Source organism: Nicotiana tabacum, chromosome 5 (assembly GCF_000715075.1).
Source record: "Nicotiana tabacum cultivar K326 chromosome 5, ASM71507v2, whole genome shotgun sequence".
Lineage (NCBI taxonomy): Eukaryota > Viridiplantae > Streptophyta > Magnoliopsida > Solanales > Solanaceae > Nicotiana > Nicotiana tabacum.
This window is the reverse complement of record NC_134084.1, coordinates 3,901,452-3,913,327: the sequence shown is the minus strand read 5'-3', so window position 1 is coordinate 3,913,327 and position 11,876 is coordinate 3,901,452. Positions and strand designations below refer to the sequence as shown.

General features: G+C 35.9%; 1 pseudogene; it reads right to left on the bottom strand.

Annotated features, from left to right (window-relative positions):
• Positions 1-67: 67 nt before the first annotated feature.
• Positions 68-7,479, bottom strand: LOC107784597 (uncharacterized; annotated as a pseudogene).
• Positions 7,480-11,876: the final 4,397 nt, after the last annotated feature.

Sequence of the window (11,876 nt, the reverse complement as noted above, 5' to 3'; positions counted from 1 at the left end):
TATTTGCAACACACAGTTGTTTTGGAACAGAAGAATTATAAGAACTTCCTCAATATGCAATAAGTTGAATTTTGATCTTCTTTAATCTTGCTACAACATCTTTCATGTCGGTCCTTCCTTCAGGAGATTCAATATAACAATCGAAGCTAATCAAGATCCTAACTATAGGAGACTGATTAAAGGAACTAGGCAAATAGATTTTAACAAAAGGAAAAGCCGTTGCCTACACTCTGTACCCCTTACTCAAGCCGAAAACAATACTTGTTTATTCATTCAAAGCTCAACATGCAAGAAGTTGAATCTTTATAGTCTTTAACCTTGCTACGACATCTTTCATGTCAATCCTTCCTTTAGGAGATTCAACACAACAATCTATTGCCACTTTCATGATGGATACCACACAATCTAACTTTTTCATTAATTGATTATCCTGTGGTGTTATTAAGTTGGCATCAACAACTTCCATTACTGCTCGTGGGAGTGAGTTGCTCGCCCATTGCTTCAAGCTAAGATCTCCATCAAACATTTCATCACTAGGCTTTGTCCTTGTAAATGTTTCCATCAACATGATTCCGTAACTATAAACATCGCATTTTGTTGACACCAGTCCCTCCAGTCCATACTCTACAATCAGTCAATTTTAAATTCAGCATTTACTGGTGGAGAAAAGAAAGAGAAATATTCAAAAGCAATTACTTAAGAGATCACTTACCTGGTGCAATATAACCCAATGTTGCTAAAGTTTTAGTGTACGAAGCACTCTCGTCTTCAGAAAGCAGTTTTGAAATGCCAAAGTCACTTAGGTGGGCAACCATGTCCTCATCCAACAAGACGTTACTAGGCTTCAGATCACAATGGATCACGGGAAATGAGCAGCCATGGTGGAGATATTCCAAGGCGCATGCCACATCTATCATTATACTTAGTCTTTGCTTGATGTCTAAGAAGTAGTTGTGCGAATACAACCAGTTATCGAGGCTTCCATTAGGCATGTAGTCTAGTACCAAAGCCTTAAATTCAAGGTTGGAACAATTAGTGATGACTTTGGTGAGATTCCTATGACGAAGGTTGCGCAAAACTTGGCATTCTGTATCGAAACTCCTAAATGCTGCTTGCAATTGCAGATTGAACACTTTAACTGCAATAGGAGTCCCATCTCTGAGGATGCCTTTGTAAACAGAGCCGAAACTCCCGGAACCAATCAAATTGCTCTCGCTGAGTGAATCATTTGCTTGGAGCAATTCATAGTATGAAATTCTTTCTCTTGTTGAGATGTCATAGGATGAACCAGCTGTTTGTTGAGGATCAGTTCTTTTACCTCTTATATACCTTATCCATACCATCACAAAGATGATAGGAACTAATATAACTATTGCAATTCCGGCCAATAGAAGTAGAATAAGTACCTTTTTCCTCTTGGATCTATGCTTTGAAGTACTAGTATGGCATGGTGGAACACGGAATCTTAGAGAACCACATAATGCTTCATTGGACATGAAAGACTGACCGGAGAGGTTCTTGAAAGGACCGCCGGAGGGGATTTCACCAACCAACTTATTGAAAGAAACATTAAAATACTTGAGATTTTGAAGCTTCTCCAAAGACTTGGGAATTAATCCTGAAACATTGTTATGACTAAGGTCTAGAAATTCCAAAGCTGACATGCTTCTGATCGATTCAGGTATTGATCCTTGTAATTTGTTGTCTCTCAAAGATAAGTGCCTTAGATTTTGCAAGCCACCAATTTCTCTAGGAATTCCATTTGAGAATGTATTCATTGATAGATCCATATATATCGCAGCCTTTAGATTTCCAATTTTCGGAGGTAAAGGGCCATCCAAGTTGCTTGAGGATAAGTCTAGCTTCAAGAGATTTCTGAGGTTCCCTAAGCTTGCTGGTATGTTTGAACGCAATTTGTTGGAACCTAGAAATATCTCCCGAAGGGAAATTAAGTTCCCCAAACAATTAGGAAGAGATCCTGAAAGTTGATTCTGAGTTAAGTATAAATAACCCAAGTCTTGCAATTTACATAGATCATCTCCAATAAATCCAGAAAGTTTGTTGTGACTCAAATTAACGCTCTGAAGAAATCTCAAGTTGCTAATTGTTGTGGGAATTGATCCAATTATATCGTTTTCAGAAAGATCGAGGTCTAATAAGCTGCTTAAGTTCCCAATTCCTTTTGGAATTTCCCCTTTAATTCTGCAACCAGCAGCGTTAATCCTTAGAAGAGAAGTACTGGAAAGGCTCCCTAAGGAGACTGGAAGTACACCATTTAGAGGGTTCAAAGATAAAGAAAGAAATTCTAAATCTCTACAATTTGATAAGGAAGTAAAGAAGCTTAATGTAGAGTCGCTCACTAAATTGTTTCCATCCAAGAGTAGGTACTCTAGATGAGTCAAATATCCAAGAGAGGTTGGAATCAAACCGGTGAGTCTATTTCCAGCAACATCTAGAGTGTTGAGCTTGGAACAATTGGAGATAGAATGTGGTATCGTCCCAAAAAGATTTAACCGACCTAGATAAAGACCTTCAATGTTGGGTAACATAGAACCTATGTTCAATGGGAGGGTTCCTGTCAGATTATTGTTTAGAAGGTCAATCACTGTTATCCCTGATATGTTGAAGATCTCCATTGGAAGTGAACCAGTAAACTTGTTCAAACCCAGATCAATTCCATCCAAGTCAATGAGATTGCTTACCTCTTTCGGTATTTCACCTGCCAATGTTTGTATGTATCAGTAATTAATGAACAACTAGTAATAGGTTTGTAGGGGTGGGGGGTGGGGGGAGAGGCATGTGACCAGGAGGTCACGGGTTCGAGCCGTAGAAACAACTTCTTGCAGAAATGTAGGGTAAGGCTGCATATCATAGACCCTTGTGGTCTGGCCTTTCCACAGACCCTGCGTATAGCGGGAGCTTAGTGGACCGGGCTGCCCTTTTAGTTCAGCCATAGCAAGCTAGCTGCTGTATCTTAATTTCCCTACTCCTTTTGACTATATACATACCTGTTAGCATATTTTGACTAAGATCAAGAATCTGTAATTTGGTCAAGTTGCCAACCTCCCATGGCAAGGACCCAAAGAGATTGTTGCGTCCTAGTGACAACACCTGCAGCGAGGAGATATTGAATATGGAGATTGGAATTGTCCCTGCAATATAATTCAAATGTGATGAAATTTTTCAAGAAGTTTATAGTTAGAAGAAAACACTATAAGCTAACTTTCAACACCAAACCTTCAAAATGGTTACGTCCAAGATACAGATTCTGCAGGTTACTTAAATGACCAATTTCACTATGTATGGGTCCATCAAACTCGTTCACTGATACAGACAACATTTGAAGTTTCGAACAGTTTGGTAAGCTTACAGGCATATGACCGCGTAGCTTGTTCATACTTAGATAAAGTTTTTCGAGCATTGGAAGACGATCACACATCAGTTGGAAGATTTCCTGATAAGGTATTATTTGTAAATGCGATGGATTCAAGTCTAGACATGTTAAAAAGCGAGAATGGTATAGAACCTGTAAGTTGATTATGCTCTATTGACAAATGGTTTTAGGTTTTGAAGATTTCCAATCTCTTTTGGGATGTTTCCTTGTAAGAAATTGTAAGAAAGATATACAGACACCAACATTGACGCATTCGAGAGAGACGGAGGGATAAAACCTTTAAGCTTGTTTACACCTAAATTTAAAAAACTTAGATTTTCAAGATTTCCAATCTCTTTTGGGATTTGGCCCTCCAAGGAATTGAATTTCAAATCCAAAGTTTGAAGCTTGGAAATATTAGAAAATAAAGAGGGGATGAAACCATTGAAACAATTATTCCTTAGAGTTAGAACTTGAAGTTGTTGCAACACCCCGAACCAGGAAGGAACCTCCCCGCTAAAGTTGTTAAAACCAAGTCTAACAAACCTTAACCGATGTAACCGTGCCATTTCTTGAGGCAAATTGCCGTAGAAATTGTTGCTACTCAAGTCAAGAGAATCAAGAAATGTGAGATTTCCGAAATCAGGGGGAATTCTGCCTGTAAGATCCATATTGGAAATATTCAATGACTTCACTCTGTGATGGCGAGAACCACAAGTGACTCCAACCCAATGACAGACAGGAATAGTTGAAGACCAACTTTCATCCAACAAGTGAAAAGGGTCTAAAATGATTTGGGATTTGAAGGAAAGAAGAGCTAATTGATCAGTGGTAATATTGGTGTGAGTTATGGCTAAACTTGGCACAACCAAATGAAACAACAAGAGAAAAGAGGTGAAGGTTTTCTCCATTAGTACTTTAAAAATTAGAAAGAACTAGGTTCTCACAGTTGTGGCGTCTGAGGAGGGTAATGTGTACGCAAACCTTATGCCTATCTTGTAGAGGTAGTTAGGTAGAGAAGCTGTTTCTGATAGACCTTCGGTTCAAAAAAGCATTTCTCGGTAGATTTGAATCGTAAAAACAGTAGTGAAAAAGCCATGTTGAAAATAATAAAGACAAGACCAGTAATGGTTCTGGTCGGAATCAATATGTACAAAATTAGGTTCTGGTCGAGCTAGCTACAAATCACAAGCATTCTGATTCAAATTCGAAAAAAGATTGAAACTCAATAGGGAATTAACTTCATATTTTAACTTCAATGATGATAATGGCAATCATGCTTTATCTCCAAAAGCTTTAAACTTGAACGAAAAAATACTGCAGAACAACAATTGATTTGATGCGAGTATCGAAAAGAAATTCAATCAAGTAAGAAGAAAGAATGTATAATACATTATACAACTTTCATACAACATTGATACGTCTTCCAACTTTGGTTTATTGCCGGATACAGTTTGCATGCCTTCATATAACTTTAATATAATTTTATACATCGTACAACTTTCATATTAATCTTCATACAATTATAACATAACTTTTATACAATTTTGACGTATCTTCAAATATGTGGTTAGTTACATTTTACATGTCATGCTTTATATCAATATAATACAACTTTCATACAATTTGCATACAAACTTCCATACAGTATGTTATTGTATGTGTTTTGTGTTTTGTATGCCGCGTATTCTTTCTTGTTCGATTTTCTATCTAAAATTCCAACCAAAACCAACTCCAATCTTCACTAAAACTCCCTTAAAATTGAGATGTAAACTCCAAAGGATATTCTCAATCGTTTGCAATAATACTCAATTCAAACAATTTAGAATTCGGGCAACAAGCTCCGAATCACCTATTATTTTATGGGCCCAACAACCTAATGAACAGTAGTTATTGCTTCGCCATGACTTTTCCTCGTTTTGGCATTTTACGGCCATAAAATAATAATTCAGGATGATTTCTAATTTTTTGCGTGCTAATTGCCAAGCCATCTTCATGAATTCGGGCGACGGACTCCGAATCGCCTAAAATTTTGTGGGACCATTAGAAATAACCTAATGAACAAAAGTCCTTATTTTGCCATGACCGTTCCTCTTTTTTTTTTTGCTATTTTTTGGGCCACAAAACAAGAATTCAAGATGATTTTCTATTTTTCATGTGCTAATGTCCATGTCATCTTCATAAATTCACCCGAAAGGCTCCGAATCGCCTAAAATTTTGCAGGCCCATACAAATGACCTAATGAATAATTGTCATTGCTTCTTCATGATTGTTCCTCGTTTTTAGCATTTTAGGGCCATAAAGCATCAATTCAAGACGAATTTTAATTTTTCATGCGTTAATGTCTATGCCATCTTAATGAATTCGGGCGACGGGTTCCGAATCGCCTCAAATTTTGTGGGCTTATAAAAAACAACCTAAAGAATAATTTTTATTGATTCACCATGACCGTTCCTTATTTTTTTTAGCGTTTTAGGGATATAAAACAGTAATTCAGGATGATTTTCAATTTTTCGTGTGCTAATGTCCATGCCATCTTCATGTTTTCGAGCGATGAGTTTCGAATCGCCTAAAATTTTATAAGTCCATCAGAGACGACATAATGAACAATAGACATTACTTCTCCATGACCGTTCCTCGTTTTTTGGCAATCCAAGATGACTTCCAATTTTTCGTGTGCTAATGTCTACGCCATCTTCACGAATTCGGGTTATGGGGCTCCGAATTGCCTAAAATTTTGTAGGCCCATCAGAAATGACCTAATGAGCAATAGTCCTGCTTTGTCATGACTATTCCTTGTTTTTGGTATTTTAGGGCCATAAAACATGAATTCCGGATGATTTCCGATTTTTTGTGTGCTAAGTGGCACGCCATCTTCATGAATTCGAACGATGGGCTCCGAATCGCCTAACATTTTTAACACCAGCCACTGCTATAAAAATTCAAGAACTATTATATATATGTTATGAATAGTTTGTACATTGGATACTACTTTGGATACTACATTGGATACTACATTGGATGTTACATTGGATGCCCATGTTGTGAATAACTTAAAGATTAAATTTCCTATTTTATGTCCATCATCTTTACTTTTTATGCCTATAAAAGGCCATGTAATTGCAATGAAAAATTACACCAAAGTGAAAGAAGAAAACACTTCTTCATTCTCTCTATCTCTTCTTGTTTACATTTTACTGCATTGCTTTTATTTTATAACATGTTATCAGCACGAAGCTCTAATTTTATTCTTAACTCCCGCTAAGTTGAGCCATATTTTATTAAGGTATGTATCATTATAATCATTTTATTTATGGCAGTACATATCATATGCTCATTGTTTGCAGATTACTTGTGCGCTTGGGCATCTTAAATAGTTTAAGTACATTGCAGTGATAAAATAACTATTTCCTTCCGTGCTCAACTCTTAGAGGACCTCAAAGTCATCAAACTAGCTATGCACTAATGTCATACTTATAATATTCATGGACTCCCTAGATCAAAACATATCTTTAAGGCATTTTGAAGAACTGTGAGAAATAAATTGACAAGCAATAATTTTATAGTTTAATTACTTTATATTTATTGGAACATATAAATAATGTTAGTCACGTTCAGTTCTATTAACACATATATATCAATAATATAAAGTGAAATGAAACAAGTATGTAATTTCTACTTTATGGCAAGAATAAAATGAAATAGTAGATTGTTAACATGATATAACTCTATTTTCATTTCTTTTACCTTAATCGTTTTGTTTTCATTAATTGTTTATTATTATAATTATTTCTCTAACTTATTCATCTTTTATGATAGTTTTCACTATGTTAAATTTATCAAAACTTGAATTTGTGGCACTTGACATCACCGGGAGGAACTATTTATCATGGGTTCTTGATGCTGAAATTCACCTTGACGCTAAAGGTCTTGGAAATACTATTATACAAGGAAATGAAGCATCAAATCAGGATAAAGCGAAGGCCATGATTTTCCTTCGTCATCATCTACATGAAGGGTTAAAAACTGAATATTTAACCGTAAAAGATCCATTTGAATTATGGATTAATTTGAAGGATCGATATGACCACCTAAAACTTACGGTATTACCGATAGCTCGGTATGAGTGAATACATTTAAGGTTGCAAGACTTTAAAACCGTAAGTGAGTATAATTCTGCTATCTTTAAAGTAAGTTCTCTATTAAAATTATGTGGAGACACTATCACAGATGAGGACTTATTAGAAAAAAATATTTTTTACTTTTCACGCTTCAAATGTGGTGCTACAACAACAATACCGTGAAAAAGGTTTTAAGAAATATTCTGAGTTAATCACATGCCTATTTGTGGCGGAGCAGAATAATACTCTATTAATGAAAAATCATGAAGCCCGTCCCACTGGGTCAGCTCCATTTCCGGAAGTGAATGCTATAGCAACATATGATAAGTTTGAAAGAAAACAAAATAATTACCGTGGTCGTGGACATGGTCGTAAACGTGGACGTGGCAAGGGGCGAAACAATTATCGTCATTATGGTGGAAATAAATTGGAGAACAATAAGGGTTCTCAAATTAATCATTCAAAAGGTAAAGCTAGTATGTGTCACCGATGTGGTATGAGAGGTCATTAGGCACGCATTTGTCGTACGCCAGAACATTTTGTCAACCTTTATCAAGCCTCCCTCAATAAAAAAGAAAATAATGTGGAGGCACGCTTGACCTTTCAAAATAATGATGATGAAGCAGGTCCCTCAAATAAATATGATTCTAAGGCACATCTTGCATATAAAGATGATGATTTTGAAGGCCTAACAAATATTACTCATTTAGAAGTTGGGGACTTCTTTGAGGATATTGACTGAAGAACTAATCATCTTACTGGGGAATGAAGCTATAAAAGTTGTTATGTTTATGTTTGCAACTAGTTTATTTTTCTTGAGTGTATTTTCCTAATGCATCATGTGTTGCTAGTTTCTACATTTCTAATGTATTTCTTAATGTTTTTTTCCTGCTTGTTTTTCATATTTCTTATGATGTATTATGTCTTTTTTATGAAGAATATGAAAATTCCCCAGTCTTCAGTTGGACTCAAGATTAATAAAGATGATATATGTCTTTTGGATAGTGCTACAACACACTATTTTAAAAGATAAGAGATATTTCTCTTATTTGGTAATGAAAGAAGCGAATGTTAATACAATATCCGGTAGTACAAGATTAATTGAAGGTTCTGGAAGAGCCAATTTATTACTACCAGGAGGAACAAATTTGGCTATTGATGAAGCACTATATTGTAGTAAATCTCAAAGAAACTTATTAAGTTTCAAAGATATTCGCCAAAATGGCTATCATATTGATACTACAAATGATGAAAAGATTGAATATCTTTATATTACTACAATAATGTCTGGTAAGAAATATGTGCTTGAATTATTACCTGCTCTTTCCTCCGGTTTATACTACACAAGTATTAGCAGGATTGAAACACATGCCGTAGTAAACGAGAAGTTTACTAATCAAGATAATTTTATTATTTGGCATGATCGGTTGGGTCATCCTGGTTGTAATATGATGCGTAAAATAATTGAGAATTCACATGGACATGCAATGAAGAATCAGAAGATTCTTCAATTTAAGAAATTCTCTTGTGCTGCGTGTTCTCAAGGAAAATTAATTATTAGACCATCAACTATTAAAGTTAGGATGGAATCCCCTGCATTTTTGGAACGTATACAGGGTGATATATGTGGGCCCATTCACCCTCCATGTGAACCATTCAACTATTATATGGTTTTGGTAGATGCATCTACAAGATGGTCACATGTGTGCTTACTATCAACTCGCAATATGGCATTTGCAAGATTGTTGGCTCAAATAATAAAGCTAAGAGCACAATTTCCAGATTATGCAATTAAGACAATTCGTCTTGATAATGCCGATGAGTTTACATCCCAAGCCTCTAATGATTATTGTATTTCAACTGGGATAACAATTGAGCATCCGGTTGCTCATGTTCATACACAAAATGGTCTAGCAGAATCATTGATCAAATGCCTCCAATTAATTGCTAGACCAATACTTATGAGAACAAAATTTTCCATTTCAGTATGGGGTCATGCTATTTTGCACGCAACAACACTTGTGCGGATAAGGCCCACGGGTTATCATAAAGTCTCCCCATTGCAATTGGCTTTTGGTCAGGAGCCAAATATTTCCCATCTTAGGATCTTTGGTTGTGCGATATATGTTTCAATTGCTCCACCACAACGCACAAAGATGGGTCCTCAAAGAAGGTTGGGGATATATGTTGGATATGAATCTCCTTCTATTATAAAATATCTAGAGCCGATGACTGAAGATTTATTTACGGCAAGATTTTCTGATTGCCATTTTAATGAATCAGTATATCCAACATTAGGGGGAGAAAATAAGTAGCTGAAAAAGAAGATAGATTGGAATGCATTATCACTGTCTCATTTAGATCCTCGAACAAATCAATGTGAACAAGAGGTTCAAAAGATTATTCATTTACAAAATATTGCAAATCAATTGCCAGATGCATTCACTAACCTACCAAGGGTGACTAAGTCACATATTCCAGCTGCTAATGCTCCAATTCGAGTTGATACCCCGACAGAACAATTAATTAAAGCAAATGAATCTAAGCCATGCTTGAAACGTGGTAGACCAATCAGTTCTAAAGATAAAAATCCTCGAAGAAGAAAAGGAGCAAGTGATCAAAGTGAACATAACACAGAGGTAGTGGCTCAAGAAGAGCCCCAAGACGTAACAAATGATAAGACCTTAGGGGAGGTCCAGGTACCTAAAAATAATGAAAATGAAGAGATATCAATAACTTACGTCTCAACCGGGAAAAGATGAAACCGAAATAATATTGTTATCGATAACATTTTTGCTTATAATGTTGCTGTTGAAATAATGCAACAAGATGAGGATCTTGAACCAAAATCTGTCAATGAATGTAGACAGAGAAATGATTGGCCAAAATAGAAAGACGCTATCCAGGCAGAGTTAACTTCACTTGGAAAACGTAAAGTCTTCGGACCCATAGTTCGAACACCTGAAGGCATAAAGCCAGTAGGGTATAAATGGGTTTTTGTGCGAAACCGAAATGATAAAAATGAAGTCGTTAGATATAAAACACGACTTGTGGCACAATGGTTTTCCCAAAGGTCTGGAATTGATTATATGGAGACATATTCTCCTGTAGTGGATGCTATCACCTTCAAGTATCTCATAAATATGGCAGTAAAAGAAAAACTTGATATGCAAATTTTTATGAAAGTATCTGAGGGATTTAAAGTGCCAGAAGCATATAAATTTTTTTGAGAAACTTGTTCAATAAAGCTTCAGAAATCTTTATATGGATTGAAACAATCAGGACGTATGTGGTACAATCGCCTGAGTGAATACCTGTTGAAAGAAGGGTACAAGAATGATCCAATTTGTCCCTGTGTCTTTATAAAAAGGTTTGGATCTGAATTTGTTATAATCGCCGTGTATGTTGATGATTTAAATATCATTGGAACTCATGGGGAGCTTCCAAAAATAGTAGACTGTTTGAAGAAAGAATTTGAAATGAAAGATCTTGGAAAGACAAAATTTTGTCTTGGTCTACAAATTGAGTATATGAAAGATGGAATATTTGTCCATCAATCGACATACACCGAAAAGATTTTAAAGCGATTCTATATGGATAAAGCACATCCATTGAGTACCCCGATGGTTGTGAGATCACTTGATATAAAGAAAGATCCATTCCGACCTCATGAAAATGATGACGAGCTTCTTGGTGCCGAAGTACCATATCTTAGTGCAATTGGGGCATTAATGTATCTTGCCAATAATTTCCGACCAGATATAGCTTTCTCAGTAAGCTTATTGGCAAGATTTAGTACTTCGCCAACACAAAGGCACTGGAATGGTATTAAACATATATTCAGATACCTCCAAGGGACCATTGATATGAGTTTATTTTATTCAAATGAATCCAAGCCATCATTGATTGGTTATGCAGATGCAGGATATTTGTCTGATCCACACAAAGGTCGATCTCAGACAGGCTATTTATTTACAAGTGGAGGTACAACCATATCATGGCGTTCGACAAAACAAACTATGGTTGCTACTTCTTCAAATCATGCAGAGATAATAGCCATTCACGAAGCAAGTCGAGAATGCGTTTGGTTAAGATCTATAACTCAACACATTCAACAAACATGTGGTCTTTCTTCGAAAGAGAATATTCCAACAATATTGTATGATGACAACGCTGCATGCATAACTCAATTGAAAGGAGGATATATCAAAGGAGATAGAACAAAACACATTTCACCGAAATTCTTTTTCACTCATGATCTTCAGAAGAATGGTGAAATAGATGTACAACAAGTTCGTTCAAGTGATAATTTGGTTGATCTGTTCACTAAGGCATTACCAACCTCAATATTTGAAAAGCTGATATATAAGATTGGAATGCGT